This window comes from Schistocerca cancellata, chromosome 2, assembly GCF_023864275.1.
Source record: "Schistocerca cancellata isolate TAMUIC-IGC-003103 chromosome 2, iqSchCanc2.1, whole genome shotgun sequence".
Lineage (NCBI taxonomy): Eukaryota > Metazoa > Arthropoda > Insecta > Orthoptera > Acrididae > Schistocerca > Schistocerca cancellata.
Genome location: NC_064627.1, coordinates 1,059,504,536 through 1,059,522,724, shown reverse-complemented (window position 1 = coordinate 1,059,522,724; position 18,189 = coordinate 1,059,504,536). Strand labels below are relative to the sequence as shown.

General features: G+C 42.0%; 1 protein-coding gene across 2 annotated transcripts in view; it reads right to left on the bottom strand.

The window, feature by feature from the left end:
• LOC126163058 (juvenile hormone esterase-like) overlaps positions 1-18,189 on the bottom strand; it is a 285,106-nt gene that overhangs the window by 109,113 nt on the left and 157,804 nt on the right. The window lies entirely within an intron of this gene.

Genomic DNA, 18,189 nt, shown 5'->3' with positions numbered 1-18,189 from the left:
AGGTAGGATGACCATATAAGTCTTGCTGTGAGCAAGACATATACAAGGTGAGTCAGGAAAAAAGGTACGTGCTTTGAGAGGTGACACTAGTGGTGATTCTGAACAAAAAACTCCTAATAAACATAAGCCCTTTTCTTAACCGTTTCCGGGCAAACCAATGAAAACAACTAGGAATGGGAAACATGTAGCCCCGTCCTTACTAACCATGTCAGTAAGCAGTTCACTTGTGCATAGTGCAGTTGTTTACCTCAAGTCTCAGTCCGACAGTGCTTGTCATAGTGCACGGTACTACAGTGTTGTTATGTGAACAACATATACAGTTTTGTGTAGTGAAAATGCCATGGATCTTTGCACATGCAGTGTATGCTGACATGGTGTTTGTCTATGGTTTGTCCAATGTGAATTCCAGAGCTGCTGTGTGAAAATACCAACAATGATTTCTGAACCGCTGGGTGCTAGATAGCAGAGTGTTTAGCAGGACATTTCATGAATTTTGTGAGCGTGATATGCTTGCCAACATAAATGTTGTCTCTGAACGTCCCATGCAACAAACTCTTAATGAAGTTGAGAACATTCTTCAAGTAGAAGAATGCAACACTACTACTAGTTTTAGAAGAATTGCTGTCCAACTTGATATTCCACAAACATGATTGATACAGTACAAGAGCACGGTCTGTATCCCTTTCATCGGCAGAATGTACAGCATCTGCATGAAGGAGATGCTGCTGCCCGGCAAGAATTTTGTCAATGGATCATTGCCAATGAGCGATTATATCCATGTATTCTGTTCACTGATGAGTCAACATTTACCCACAATGGATCAACAACATGTGCAATTCTCATGTATGGGCAAATAAAAGTGTACACGCTACTGTGGCAATGAATTTTCAATGACATTTCTTAGTCAACATGTGGTGCGGTATTACCGATGATCAACTCATCAGTTCAGTTGTTTTAGATAACCATCTTACTGGGACACCGTATCTTGAGTTTCTTCAAAACATATTACCAGAAATTGTGAAGGATATCCATTTGACAATGGAGCTTGTCTGTACTTTCAGTATGACGGAGCTCCTACACATTCCATATGGCCAGTGACACAGTATCTCAACACAACGTATCCTGGTCATTGGATTGGTCGCCGTGGAGTCATTGCTCGGCCACCGAGGTCACCCGATCTTACCACAATGTATTACTATTTGTGGGGATGGCTGAAGAGCGATGTCTACAAGCACAGAGTGGACACAAGAGAGGAACTCTACACTCATATTTTACATGCTTGCGCCCAGATAAAGGAATTCAAAACTGATCTTGGATTGGCGACACAACACCTGTCTACAAGAGCAGCAACATGCATTGAAGTTGACGGTGGTCTCTTTGAACATCTTCTGTGAGGAAACGTACTCAATTAAACAAACCATAACATAACAGTATCTTAATTTACAATCACCTGTACCTTTCCCATTCCTAGCTGTTTTCATTGGTTTACATGGAGACGGTCAAGAAAAGGGCATATGTTTATTTGAAGTTTTTTGTTCAGAATCGTCAGTACTATCACCCATCAAAGCATGTACCTTTCCTCCTGTCTCACTGTGTATGTGGAAGTTATTAAAAGAATGCCAGGAACATTAAATTGGTCATGTACCAAATATTCATTTGAGGAATTTTTTTAAATTATTTTGACCATTGTGGCTCCTTTAAGTAGTTGCTTTAAGAGAAAAGTATGAAAAAATTCTCGGAATAACTATTCAATTCATTGTGGGTTTGTTCAGTATGAATAAAAACAAGTAGGAATTATCAATAATTTGCAATGACTGATGTTAGAGGAAAGACACTGCATATGACATGAAAGATTAGTCTTAAAATTTTGTAAGATTATATTTCAAGGTGAGACATGTAACATACATTCATGAACAATGGGTTTAGTGACATCTACCTAGGTTACAGCAGTGATACATAATTTCATGAACCATCCAGATCCACAACTAGATGCAGATTGGTCAGAACTGGGTCAAGCATATGGCATCACAGAGGAGCTCAGTAACATAGGGGTTAAGTGATCTGGATGTCCAAACAAATACCCTTCTATGTGTTTAGTGTCTTTTATACTATTATGACTCAATCTGGAAGTGACGGTGTGGTACAGGTTAACAGACTAGTACACGGAAGTAGACAGTACATGCCTGTGTAATTTTATGGTGAGAGACAATGACAGCCATGCTAGAACCTTATTTCATATCACATATATATTACCCACTGAGAATACCTCTATCAGCTCCCTGAACTATATGTCTTGAGCAAGTACATATCACCAAACGTGGAACTTGGCAACAAGCCATCAATATGGACCATGATTCATCAGTCTGCAGGAGCTTTTTACACCCTTTCCACATCTATTAGTAGTGTTATTATATTCATACTAAACTCAATGTCATGTGATGTGTAGTATACAGGGGTACATGCATGGGATAGTGGTTTCAGCATACATTGGTGAGGTTGTAGTTCAAGATAGCGTGTCTGCTCACTGTTGGTGAGATTTAACGTTGAATTAGTAAGTGATCTTGTGAGCTGCAATTTGTCTGGGCAATGCTATGAAACATGGTCATAGGCGGTGACCCCTAGATCTGCCACAATACTGTAGCTGTAGTGTTCCACACACTGAACACCCATGACCTGGCTATGATGAAATGCAATCGTGCTATGAACTTTGCCAGTCCTGCACTGAATGGTCACTTCAAAAGTCAGTATCATGTCTGATGGCATCCAAGTCATATTAAGCAGCCAACTATTCCATTCACTGTGGCAGCACCATTTCTCTAACATATTGTTTGCCTCTAATCCAGTCACTTTTGAGAGTACAACACTTGTTAAAACGCATAACCATGAGTGAGGTGTTTTACATCCTAGCACAGGGGAAAAGGTGTAACCTGTGTGGTGCAATCAGATCATTGAAAGTGGACTCAGCTCCAAGCTCCCTTTAACAAAGTGAGAGGGAGAAAGTCTTTCACAATACTTACAACAGGTGATTTTGGAATGGCGGAGCAGCTCCCGGTCCCTGAGTTCTACCTTTTGCTGTCAGAAATGAGCACTGTGCTTGTAACTTGTTCTGACAGTTCACAGTCAAATACTTTAACCACAATGGGAGACAAGTACAAGTCAGTAATTGTGTCTTCCCGTATTCTGACACACATAAAATATTGAATATTGCTCACTGTGACTATACATAATCATTCACAATAGGAGACATGTGCAAGACAGTGGTTGTTCCCCTTTGTAGACTAACACACAGAAAACTATCAATCATTGCTACTACTAGAGACAAATTCTACAGAGCTTGTTCTTCTTTAACAGGCAGAAAAATCAAGATAACAACTGTTGCTGGATAATTACTGGAAACTCTGTTGTCCTCCTTTGAACATTTACAGACTTCTCATAGTTCGTACTGCAGCAGCATCAAAGTGTCATTGTATAAGTAAAGGAACTGTACCACTTCTGTCATACTTGGTACTGAAGCCAGATCTACACCAATATCAAGGTCACACCTTCCCCCTTTTTGGGTGGTGTAAAAATGGTGGGAAAAGCTAGGGCAGCCTACATGGTTGCCAAATTTATTCGAGATGGTGGACTGTGACATCGCAGTAAAAGTTAATGGTCCAGATGGCAGACTGTGATGTCACTATCAAACATCCCTTCCTTTCAGTTCTTTAGACAAGCTGATTAACTTATAAATAGGGGGAAAGCTACGGTCATTACATTTCTCCATAACAAGTGTTCTCAACACTACAGTGGCATTTACAGAGAGATCAGTAAGAAAAAAACTAAGTTGAGACCTTATTCTACTGATTACTACACAATTACTGTGTCTAATAATTAAGACTGAGTTTAACTGACTTACCAAACTAGTTACACTGATCCCATGTTTAATAATTACCACTAAATTATGCTATGAATGTGTATTACTAAATAGTTGGCCCAATAGGTTCCACAATTACACTGATTCTGACAAGAAAGCCAGCTACCTATACATCGCTTGTGACCCCTGTGTACATATCAGTATCACATATGTTACCCATTTACACTGTGGGGGGAAGATAAACCAATTGACCTCCATAGGAATAAGATTACACACTTGCCACTGAACAGTCACACTATTGGCAGAACAAATAAACTACAGATCATGCATAAAACTTCACTATTAGCCTCTACCACAGATTTATTTATTTATTTTTGCAATCCACTCATGCTGTACCATCAGGAGTTGTGGGAAGGAGTGGATAAGTTGCAGTGACCAAGGAAGCAGAGAGTGCACATGTGCACTGCCACACCATCCCTCCTCCACCACCAGCACCCCAGCTTCTAAGGGTCCACCAGCCAGTTGCAACATGCTGCCTAATTAAGACTCCTTCCTCACTGAGTGTCCTTTGGAGGCGAGGTGCTCTCTACAGACAGATAGCAACAAACATTTTATACATGTGGAAATAATGTCTTGATACTTAATTTTCTCTGGTAGGCTCCTTGCATTACACAGAATTCATGTTTCAATATTGGATAATCACACATCTCCATCTTGTCACATTTGTAATTCAGAAAATATGGACTGCAGCCATGAGATCATTAGAGATGGAGCACGTTCCCACCCACTATCCTTCCCACCCCTCCCACCATGGTATTCTGCCATCCATCAAAGCTACATAATATATTTGTCCATCCCTACACAACGCCTGCTCCCAACCCCTTACCTCATGGCTCGTACCCCTGTAACAGATCTAGATGTAAGACCTCCCACCACCACCTACTCCAGTCCAGTCACAAACATCACCTGTCCCTTCAAAGGCAGAGCTACCTGTGAAGTCAGTCACATCATCTGTATGCTAAGCTACAAACATGTGCTGCATTCTATGTGGGCATGACAACCAACAAGCTGTCTGTTCACATGAATGTCCACCGACAAACTGTTGCCTAGAAACAAATGGACCACCTGCTTGCTGAGCACACAGCCGAACACGACATTCTTAATTTCAATGACCGCTTCACAGCCTGCACCATATGGATCCTACCAACCAACACTAGCTTTTCTGAATTGTGCAAGTGGGAACTCTCCATGCAATATATCCTACGTTCGAGTAACCCTCCTGGCCTCAACCTTCGTTAGTCATTGTCCTCATCCATCCAGCCTCCCTGTTCCCATTCCAGCAGCACTATACAGCCCTCACTCCACCATTGCACCCAGTCTTCTTAATTCTCCTTTTCTGCTACCCCCTCCCCCACCCCCACCATCTCTCCCCTACCCTCCATGTAACCTCCCGACTGCACATAGCTGCCCTACCCTCTCCACCTCATCTCTGTATTCAAATGGCTCTAAGCACTATCTTAACATCTGAGGTCATCAGTCCACTAGACGTAAGGAAATAATATTGTGATACTTAATTTTCTAAGGCAGACTCCTTGCACACAGAAGTTGGTGTTAGATAATCATAATATTTTGTTAAGAATGATGTGTTATAGAGTGTAAGACAATGATGATTTTCGTAGAGACATTCTTAATGAATTCTGATAGGATAGTATACAAGACAGTATATAGTGAATATAATAGAGGGAAACATTCCACGTGGGAAAAATATATTTAAAAAGAAAGATGATGAGACTTACCAAACAAAAGCGCTGGCAGGTCGATAGACACACAAACAAACACAAACATACACACAAAATTCTAGCGTTATCTCTCCTCATATATTTTTATATTTATTTTCATTTTCATTTCACCGTTTCCAGTTCACAAACAGTTCCTTTCAGCTATTAAACAACCTTTTCGGCTAGTTTTAATATCTTTTGCTTTATTTCCATTTCCGTTTTTCTCACATCATCGATCATTTTTAGCCGCTTCCCACAGGTATTAACGTCATTATTTCTTCATCAGACAATTGTTAGCTTCATTTCCATAATCTGCCACCACCAAACCACCCTTTTAATACATCCTCACGTAGTTTTTTCGAAATTTTCCCGTATTTCTCCACCCTTTAACGTGTTTTGGCGGCAACACAACCACCTAACCTTTATGCACATCATCATCTACCTACACAAGTTCACCACAGGATCAACATAGCCCAGCTCTAACCAACCCTTTTTCGCCTTTTTTCACACCAGATCTCCATTTGCTTTCTAGTTTTACCTTTATCTCTCCTCATATATTTTTATATTTATTTTCATTTTCATTTTCTTTCCTGACGAGGCAACCGTTGGTTGCGAAAGCTAGAATTTTGTGTGTATGTTTGTGTTTGTTTGTGTGTCTATCGACCTGCCAGCGCTTTTGTTTGGTAAGTCTCATCATCTTTCTTTTTAAATATATTAGACAGTATATAGTTCTGCACAAAATACTAGCACACAGAATATCAGACCAGCTGTGTGGCTGGGTTGAAGAGTTTCTAGCAAACAGAACACAACATGCTGTTCTCAATAGAGAGGAATCTTCAGACATATAATAAGAGACACATACCAAAAGAGTTATAGGACCATTACTTTTCACAGTATGCACCAATGGAGAAAAAATTGCAACACAAAGAAGGAGATGTGCACATAAATGGAAGTTGGTGTCTGTTCAAATTTTGTGCCAGTCACATGTGTGGCACTTGTAGAACCACTATGAGGATGTAAATCAGGTTTGTTTTAAATACACTCTGTAACAGATGTGAATGTTAGTTTGAGACTGGAGATGGTAAGTTGATGTTAGTCAAGAATGCCTTTAGAGCAACAAAGATGCCATTATCAACACCTAACTGAGTTTGATCAATGTAGTGCATGGTAGAGAATCTTTATGCTCCTTCTGTGATATTGCAGAAAGATTTGCAGGAATGTAGCCACTGTACATGGCAACTGTGGTCACGAGAATACATGGTCACGAGAAGAACGAACTCCAGATGGCCATGTAGGGAAGACCATCATGTTCAGCATGTGGCTCTGGCACGTCGTACTGCATGTGCAGCAGCAAGCTCATCGCTGATGACCTCAGGTCGGCCACCATCAAAGGGTGGGACAGGTTTGAGCATCAATGTCTAGACCACACTGTGGTCAGGATGCCAAGGAGGATCCAAGCATGTAATGAGGGCAAATCAGATACAAACAGGATTTTATTTTCTAAAAGAAATTAGTTATTGAAAAATAAAAGGGAAATATAATTTATTTTTCTACACAGTTTCCTCTTTCAGAAATACATTTTTCTCAGGAAGAAGGAAAGATTTTTGATTCCAGCATCGTAGAATGAAGCTGGATGCATCAGGAGCCAGTTGCATATAAATTCCTCTGCACCCTTTTCATCTTCAAATCGTTGCCCAAACAAATGAAAATCACAGGATGATAGATCCAAACTGTAAAGAGGATGATCAAATTGAGTCTAGTTGGGTCTTACATTTGATTTACCCTTGTATAATGCACTAGCTGCTGCCACACAGTATTGAATGTTATCCAGCAGCAGATTTTGGCTCATCAGACATTTACTATTGCACAGACTGGCTCTATTGAGCTTATTCACTACTGGCCATTAAAATTGGAACATGAGTTAGGTGGTATACAATAAATGTCAAATTGACATGGAGTGAACTACATACTTTTATGTGCAAATGATAAGCATGTCAGTGTAGCCATATCGAGTAGGTAGGCACATCATCATCTATAAGGTGCGATCAAAAAGGTCAAATTCCCTACAGTCCAGAATCAGTATACCAGTCAGACAAAAATGACATGAGCACTGAGGTAATCGTGCCACCGATGCAACAGGTTGAAGATACGTGTTTGGTAAAACACCATGTTCTCCTGTATGAAGAAATCCATAACTGCTGTTGAACATCCTCGTCACATAGGAATCTTTGACCCTCGAAGGCCTTTTGTAGGGGTCAGAAGGCTTGGTATACACATAGGGAGAGATCAGAACTATAGAGCAGGTGTTCAAGTGTCTCCCACTTGAGATGGCATAACCTCTACGTTATGACATTTGCAATATCGGGACGTGGAGTATCATAGAGCAGTAGAGCCCCTTGGCACACCATTCCACAACAGTGGTTTTCGATAGACATGCTGCCCCATACACAGTCTTCATCCTCAGATGGATGTGTACCATTGTTTGTTCTTTGACAGCCAGGATAAGAAAAACAGTTCACTGGTCTTGACACATTTAGTAATAACGTCACCATAGTTCATGTTTCTGCATTTACCACACATACTTTGAAAAAACGTGAATGCTATACTAGTCACTTGTCTACATGTCACTGTTCATATACCCAGATTGGAATCAAGCTACATTACATGTCTACTGCAGCAATGCCCTCAAACAGAAACTTTGTGATTGCCCATTATGTGGAAAGCTAACACGAGGTTTTCTCAGTCAGAAATCACATTTGCAAGTAATTTTTTTGCAAGAATATGGAATTATGCAACATATAAGAAGGAGAGGTGTCCACCAGTATATGACTGAATTCTATAGGGGCTGGATTGTGGCCTATCAGCACTGCACTTTCTCGTTGCTTGAAATTGCTGTTCGCAATAGTCAATATCCCATGCCTGTCACGTGAATATGGAATTAATAGCTTCAAGAGGAGCATACCTAACATCATGCAGGATTGCAATGGCACAGTGTGAATAGCTCTTGAAAGGATGGATATATTGTATGCTCGGCTGTGCAGGGCAAATGGATATGTCATGTACCTAGACTGAGGGGACTGGACTTGTCTGCAGTCACACAAGAATCCACACGGATCAGACCAGTCCTTGTTCTGTGAACAGTATCATGAAGGAAAAGGATTTTGCATGTGAAGAGGCTCTGATGAGAACAAACTTTCCCAAATTGCATTTGTCATCCTCTTCCCAGTATCTGGTGTGATGGTATCAGGTACCATTGGGTACACAACATGATCATCTCTGGTTTCTATTAGCTGGTGATATGGACAGCAGTTGTTACGTTTCTGTTAAGTTTAAGGCTGTGGTTGTGGCCCATGATGTTACCTTTCATCAACTGCACATTGTGCGTGCTTGCTCTCCTATCTTGGTACAGAGAATATTCGCCTTATGCTCTGGCTAGCACATTCCACAGGTGTCACACCTGGTGAAAAACATCTGGTCATGGGTTACCAAGACACTAGTATGCCACCATTCACCACTTTCTATGCCTGACAATCTCTGGCACAGGGTTAAAGCAAGAAGGAATGATTTGCCAGTATCTGACATCAGTTTGGCTTGATGGGTGTGACATATGGCTGCCACCAGAGTTGGCAGCTCTGTGTGCTAAATTTCACACCCTGCAGACCCAGAAACATCTACAAATTTAATCATCTTTCAGGACGATGGCTCAAATTCCCAGATTTGGGATTTCTGTGGTTATGCAAAATCGCTCAGGGTAAATGCCAGAATGGCTTCTTTCAAACAGACATGGTTGGTATCCTTGTCCAATCCGAGCTTACTCTATTTCTAATAATGTCGTCAACAGGATGTTAAACGCTTATCTTCTTTCGAAAATTCTCAAGAATTCGACAAAGGTACAAAAAACGAAAGAAATGCTGGCAACAGTGATCGATTCACATCGTTGACAACAACGTATAAGAGTAAATAACATATAGCTTCTTGTGGGGTAACATGTTTTAAGAACCTGTATGGTACAACTATGTTGGCCATACATGCACTTCCTTATTTCCCCAGGTAAAATGCATAGGGTCAGTCATATAAACATGATCATGACGTATGTTTGTCGTCAACACGCAATAACCACTCGCAGATGGCAGGTGGCAGTACTAGCAGTAGAGGGTGTATAAACCATGTCTGGGGGACGAAGAAAAACAGTGCACTCATTGTCATAATGTGAAAACAGAGTGATTTACACTACGTGATCAAAAGTATCCGGACACCTGGCTGAAAATGACTTACAAGTATGTGGCGCCCTCCATCAGTAAGGTTGGAATTCAATATGGTGTTAGCCTTGATGACAGCTTCCCCTCTCGCAGGTATACGTTTAATCAGGTGCTGTAAGGTTTCTTGGGCAATGGCAGCCCATTCTTATTTATTTACGTCCTGAATCTTTGAGTTACATATACCATACCTTAGATGTTGGACAAAATGACATTACATTAATATACTGTTACATTGATTGTATACATTACATTTATAAATTGTTACATTGTTATATTGCTATATTGCTACATTACATTTTTGTATTGTTGCAACCGAAATTAACTTATTTTTCAAGATACTGTGTTACAGAGTAAAAACAGTTTCCCAAGAGATATGAAGTTACAGATTTTTTAAAGCTATGGGTTTTGTTTATGGCCTTTAAGTTACTTGGTAGCTTATTAAACAAATGTGAACCTGAGTGATATACATTTTCTAGCACAGTGTGGTATAACAATGATGTCTGTGTATGACACTAATTGCCCTTGTATGGTGTTCATGTACAGATTTATTTTGAATAAATACATTTCCATTTTTAGCATGCTTTTTTTAGGTACATTACAACTTCTAGTATTCAGATACATGGTAGGGGTAGAATCCCCAGTTCTTTAAAGAATGGTTTGCATGATTTGTGGCTGTTAGCATTTTTCATTATCCTTACAATCTTTTTTTGTTTCCGGAATGTGGTTACGCTATGAGGAGAATTTCCCCAGAATATGATGCCATATCTCAATAGGGAGTGTATGCAAGCATAATACACTGCTCTAACTGTTTCAGGACTGACTTTCTTAGGAGAATTTCATGGTCTATCAAATCAAATGCTTTTGTTAAGTCCAGGAAAATTCCTGAAACATTTTTGTGATTGTCCACTGAATTTAAAATACGATTTATGAGGCTAAAAGTGGCTGTTTCAGTACTGCACTGAGGCCTGAAGCCATGCTGACATCCTGAGATCATATTTTTTTGTTAAAGAAATCAGTTAATTGTAGCAGAACTAGTTTTTCAATGATTTTTGAAAAACCTGAGAGGAGTGACACAGGTCTATAGTTGACCATCTGCTGCCGATCGCCCTTTTTGTAAAGGGGTACAACTTTTGCAGTTTTTAACTGTTGTGGGAAAATACCACTTGATAGTGAAGAATTGCATATATCTAGCAGTGGTGTGAGTATCTGTTCAGCTGATACTTTCATAATATAGTCTGGCACATCATCAACTCCGGCTGAATATTTATTTTTTAGTGACTTTATGCTGTTTAACAGTTCTTCCCTACTTATTGGTCAAAGGAATATGGATGTATTTGTTACACTATTTCCAGAAATTTCCTGTAATATTTTGTTTGATGTTTTTCCCATTTGTTCCTTCACTAGCTCACCAGCAATACTGGTGTAGTAAGTATTGAAGTGGTTAGCAATTAATTTTGGATCAGTGATCTTGCTGCCCACCTGTGACAATATTTTTGTGTGTTTCCACCTTTCCAGTAAGTCTCTGTACCGTGTTCCACATTGTCTTAGCTTTGAGCTTTGTTTGATGATTCCATAATAAGTTTGTCATTTTCCCTTAATTTTGCTTCCCTTATTTCACGACTCAGAGTTAACTTGTATTTTTTGAAGTAGTGAGCAAATTCAGGGCTGCTATCTGTTTTTGATTGTGCAAAAAGTTCTCTTTTTCTTCTACATGATACTTTGATCCCTGATGTAATCCAAGTTTTGGGTTTGCTGGGGCCTTTACAAATTATTTTCTTTTTTGGAAATGCAATTTTGAAACAATGCCTGTAAATTTCCATGAAATTATCCAGCTTTTCATCTGTGTTGTAACTGTTGTAGATTTTATTCCACAAGTGGGTACTTAGCATATGTTTGAAGTGCTCAATATTTTGCATGCTGAATTTTCTCTTGTATATAACACTTCCATTCCTACACAAATCAATACTTTCGCATATGGCAAGTAGCTGTGCATTGTGGTCACTGTAGCCGGTATTAAAGTTTTCTGAGGTGTGCATGTCAGTGTTTACAAAGATCTGATCAATAAGTGTAGCACTAGTTTTTGTTATGTGTGTAGGGGAGTTTATTTTAGTGCACAGGTTATATTCTTGAATAATATTAAGGAATTTTTCTCCTTGGGAGCTGTGTGTTAAGAGGTCAATATTAAAATCGCCACACAGAACTATAGTTTTGCAAGTATTTTTAAGTTTCTCTAGTGCAAGGTCAAACTTTTTAAAGAAAATGTTTACATTGCTATTGGGTGATCTGTAAACACACATTATTATAGCTTCTCCTGATGGTATTTTAATAGCTGAGGTTTCAAAGTGTGTTTCGCTTCCTAAGTGATTTACACAGTCTATTATCTTATAGTCTATGTTCTCTTTTACGTAAATGCAGCTTCCTCCAAGCTTTGATATTGATCTGCAAAAGTAGTTTGGAAGAGTGAAACTGGTTATGTTTGAATACTGTAAATGGTCCTTCTTTAGCCAGTGCTCACAAAAACATAAAACTGATACCTCCTTCCACTCATTGTTTTGTAGGGACTGTACGTTTTGGTGTATGTATAAGTTTATTCTGTTTCAGGATATTTTTTATTGTTTGAAACAAATGGGCATTTTTGGGTGATGCTATTCTTTACTGCTTGAACAAAGCGAACGTTTTTTAGTTATAATATTTCCGGTCTTAGCTTGGGAAATGTAGTTTTGTGCAAGACTTACGTTCAGGTTCTTCATGGAGTACTGCACTGAGAAGCGCTATCAATGTCGGACAGTGAGGCCTGACATGAAATCGGCGTTCCAAAACTTCCCAAAGGTGTTCTATAGGATTCATATCAGGACGCTGTGCAGGCCAGTGCATTACAGGGATGTTAATGTTGTGTAACCACTCCGCCACAGGCCGTGCATTATGAACAGGTGCTCGATCGTGTTGAAAGATGCAATCGCCATACCCAAATTGCTCTTCAACAGTGGGAAGTAAAGGTGCTTAAAACATCAATGTACCTTTGCTGTGATAGTGCCACGCAAAACAACAAGGGGTGCAAGCCCCCTCCATGAAAAACACGATCACACTATAATATCACCGCCTCCGAAGTTTACTGTTGCCACTACACATGCTGGCAGATGACAAAGTAACCCATGAATCACAAAATAGCGCTATCTGAAAATGGCACCAACACAGATGTGCAATACCACACACTGTAGATGACGGGGAGTGATCGACGGCTACAGAGATGTGTATAGGCGAATAGATATGCAATCGTTAAGCAACTGACCGCCCAAATGAGCCTAGGACTGCCAACAGTGTCTTCTCAAGGACCGTTTAGTGAACGTTCATGTTGTGAATGGGCCTCTGCAGCAGACGCCTGATTCATGTACTCCCATGTAGACTAGTGTTATCGGAAGACAAAGGCTGGAATTTGCAGGCCAACACCGCACTTGGACGTCCACTGAGTGGCGACAGGCGGCCTTTTCAGATGAATCACGTTTAATCTCCGTCAGACTGATGCCTGCTGGTACATACAGCGTGAAACATCTCAAAGCAAACATCCTGCAACAATCGTCGGAAAGGTTCAGGCTGTAGTGCATTCCCTGGGTGATATTGTCGTTTTGCAAGTGACAACTGATCGACACAAATACGTATATACCCTTTGGAACAGCTTCAATCCATGCCTGCAGTATATTTTGGCACGATGACATCTACCAGCAGGACAATGCAACGTGTCATAAAGATCACAGTGTACAGGTGTGGTTTGAGGAGCGCCAGGATGACTTTACCATATTTCCCTGGCCACCAAACTTCCCAGGTTTAAACCCAGTTGATAATCCATGGGACCATCTCAAAAGGGCTCTTTGCAACATGGATCCTCAGCCGAGACTGGTCATGGCACTGGAGCTGGCACGGGTCCACATCTCTGTCGGTAGCCTCCAGAACCTCACTGACTCTCTTCCTGCACATCTTGCAGTGGCCCGCGCTACAAAAGATCGTTATTCAGCCTGACAGGTGGTCACACTAATGTGACTGGATAGCATAACAACGCTAGGTCGATGCCGTATAGAAATTTGCTGAATGATGGAAATCGAGCTACAAGTGGGAACTGCTCCAGACCAACAGAACAAAGCCCTCAGGCTTGCACTGCACCCACCACGTGATTTCCCGACGAGGGAATTGCTCTAACTCGCCGGAATACCGCCGCTTAAACAGCGCTTCTGGCAATTAGCGGCAAGTTTCTATGCGGCAATGAGGGAAGCCGACAACCAACTTGTTAGTGGACTTGAGAACCAAGTCCACTGGCTACTGACCACACACTGGCTGGTCCTGCTGCACGACTACGCACCAGCAGAAAAAGAAGAAGAAGAAGACACCACTAGTGACACCAAGAAGGAAATTCAGGAAAGAGAAGAAAGAAAAGACATAGGCAGCTGTACAGATAGCAGTATAGGCTGCTTATCCTACGAAGAAACAAGGCAAGAAGCCTTAAGAAGCCACGACAGCCTGTTCTCAGTATCGTCCGCACCCGGCTCGGGCGCTCTCTGGGGTCACAGTCGTCATCTGTAGCGTCTGGTGCTGTGTATCCTGGCTGTTTCCTCGGTTTCCACTTCTGTTTCTTGCTGGCACTCCGTAATCGGTCTGCGCCCGGTCGAGTGTTCCGTCTCCAGTCCGCGCCCGCCAGGCGTGGCTCTAATGGTTCCCTCTGATTGTTGGTGTTCCAACTAGAGATGGGGGATCCGCTCTTGAACTGATTCATAGAGTTGAATCTTTCAAAGGAGTGAACAATCAGTGATTCAGAAAAAAAGAACGGTACCTCCAAACGTTTCCCACGGCAGAGAGAGAGAGAGAGAGAGAGAGAGAGAGAGAGAGAGAGAGAGACGGAGCATATCAGCAGCGCCTCTGCTGGTCACAGCACAGTGCACGCCACACAACACAGCCAGCGCCGGCCTCTGCCCTGCTTCTACCTTGGCTGCCTGCATTGTGCAGTGCCCCATTGGATTTTGTGTTTCACATATGCCGTGCCGTCTCTGTGCGTTGTCTGCCGCGTGCAGTGTCTGGCGCAGCTTAACTTCGCATCGCACTCTGTCGGCGATCGTTTCAGTCGCACGTCCTGCCCTCTGGGCAGTTGATGCGAGCAACAGGACAGAGAGCCACCTAGCGGATAACATAGGAACTATTTGCAACAACCTGCTCGCAAGGGAACGGACGATTTGTCTCGGAGCGGGTGAGTTCACCGCTCCCCCCACCCTCGGAACTCGCCCACTCAACGCTCACCCCACCGTTCTCGACTCTAGCCAGAGCGTTGAACAAAGCAACTCAGGTGTCACTCTGGTCTCTGCGGTCTTAGCTCACGCAGTAATACAGCTCGCGGCTCGACCTGCTCGACTCAGTGCTTCTGCATCGGAGTTCGTCTCTACTGGATATTGTTCTTCGTAGTAATACCGCTATGTATATTACGTTATTATGTTATGTATACATCATTTGTTTTTATTTTATTTTTATTTGTTTAAACTGATCAGATTAGGTTCCTGACGTCTCCTCTTACTATAGGATTTTTATTATGGACACTCGAATTTACGCTTTAATTACGAGCGAACCGATAAACGTATCGCAAAATGTGATACACCAATATTTTCCTTGTTTTATTCTGCGTAAGGCTATATGCAGCACTTTCGTTTTACAGTCAAATTTATATTTTTTTTTCTTATTCTGGTACGGATTTTGCGATTTTAGGCGTCTTCGGAAGGAAACGTTCACTTTAAAAATATATGGCTTGCGATGTATTTGTATGAGGTTAATGAAATTTTAATACATTATTGCCAAATACATTGTTAATGTAAATCTCAAGTTACAACATTTTCCGATCACCCAAAAAACCACGATAGTGCAAAATAAATCAATAATCAAAAACTTTGTCATGTCGTGGAAATTTCAATAAACAATACAAAATTCTTACTCATTATCTGTGTTACTTCAAAAGAGCATAAAATAAGATCAAAATACAGGTATAGTACTGGAATAAACCAAGTTTAAAGGGCAATGTGCCTTCCATTTATTTTCTATTGTAAATGAGTGGTGAGTCATGAAAAAGAGCTAATTCATTTCAGGGAGTGAACAGTTCTGATCCGATGTCTGAAAAGAACAGTTTTGCCCATCTTTAGTTCCAACCGACGTCCGCGCCTGACTAGGACATCCTCTAGGGTCGTGGAGATCAAGGAAACAGCCAGGATACAGAGAACCAGACACTACAGATGACGACCGCGACCCCAGAGAGGGGCCGAGCCGGGAGCGGATGGCAGTGGGAACACCAGCGACCAGGAAGGACCATGGGGGGGGGGGGGGGGGGGGGGGGGGGGGAAGTACCCGATGCGGTGCCGACCGACTAGGAGCACTCAGCAGTTTACAGGCATAAATACTGTACTCAGTCCGCCCAAGGACCAGTACAGGATGTCGTCACAGACGGACGTGACGAACGAGAGCGCGACTGTGGTGGCTGCCCCGGCAGCCGCAGACGAAGATTCCGGGGCGGGCGGCCGCCGTTCGAGGGGGCAAGCAACATCGACGGCCTCGCAGTCTTCTCCACAGATGACGACCCAGCAGAGTCAACGGACAGAAGCAATGTTCCATGAGACGGATACAGCCAGTGAAGACACGGACCTCGACGATGAAGTGCGCAACGCAGTTCGACGAAAACGCGCTGCGCAGCAGACGTCGACAGACGCACAACGGTCGTCGGAACCTACCGACGGCGGCTTCCTGAAACCACCGCGCAAGAAGGCCACGCGACAGCGACAGGCGCCTCCACCTGCGCCAGTGACGACGAGCAACGCATACAGCGCTCTAGAAATAGCACCGGAAATGGATCCTGCACCACAAGACCACGACGCCAACACGCCACAACTAGAGAAAATCCCGCCGATTGTTCTCCAGTATCCAGAGAGCTACAAGAAACTAGAGAATTGGTTGAAGACTAACTGCCACTTCCCCTTCACAGTGAGGCAGGCAGATGGCGATAAATTGAAGCTCCAACTATCCGCCACCGTCGACTACACGAAGGTTATGTACATGGTTGGAGCATCGGGCATCCCATGTTACACCTTCCCGACAGTACGACCTAAGATGCTCAAGGTCGCCATACATGGAGTACCGATTTTATTTATTTATTGCCAAATTATAGACCTGTTACCTGATGTTTAAAACAGGTCGTACATCTTACAATTTTCGTTTTTCATCTTTTTACAGTTTTCTTTTCTTTTGTTTTATCTAAAACATTTACAAAGAATGATTCAAAATAACAATAATTTGAGGTTGAAATATAAATAAAATTTTGTTGTTTTTAAGAATAATATAAAAAAAAGATAGGATAGATGAGAGATTTGTTAGTACCATCACCGAGTGTGACTGACGGTGAATACCTCGGAATGGTTTCATCGAGCCGTTGACCGCCAGTCACACACACACACACACACACACAAATGGTTATTAGTAGAGAAATGTTTCTTATCCTATTTGTTACTAATCCTATGTATTAACTACATTAGGTGCGCATCCATGTAAAGCATTTGGTGTTTTCTTGGCTAGATTGCCAGCAATTTGCTTATTTACTGACACATCTCAGCTTCCTCCTCCTGTTCCTCCTCATTGTCACTATTTTCGCTGTCACTGTGGGTATCGCTGTCCATCCTCTGGAGATTTCTGTTACGCTGCACATAGGCATGTCTGTGATGTCGTGTCCGCATATACTCTTCATGTGTTGTTTTTGAAATACTGCTTGTCAGTGCGTTTAATTGTGCCCATTGTTCTTCGTCTCTTATTGCTGTGTATATATCTATGTCTATATCTGTGTAATCTAAGTGTAGTGTATGTCTATTGTTCGTGTATTGCCCGCAGAAAAAGACAGTGTGTTCTGGGGAACCTTCTTCCCAGCATGTGCATGTAGGTGTCTGCCTCAGACTCACGCGGTTTAAGTGCGTGGGATAAGGTCCGTGCCCGGTTAAGAAATGTACCATACCGCGGCTGGGATCGATATGTCTCATTCTCAACCGCTCCCTTATGTCAGGGAGGAAGTTGTGCAGTCTACGTCCCTTATCACTTACATCCCACTCACCTTGCCATGTATCCAAACGCCAACTTTTAAGGTGACGTATCGCCTCTATGGCCACACCGGTTATTGTGTGTACCTTATCTAGTCTCCCCACCTTTAACCAGTACCTTGCAGCTCCATGTTTGATCGTGATATCTATGGGGCATATTCCGAGCACCACACACAGTGCATCCGCTGAGGTGGTACCGA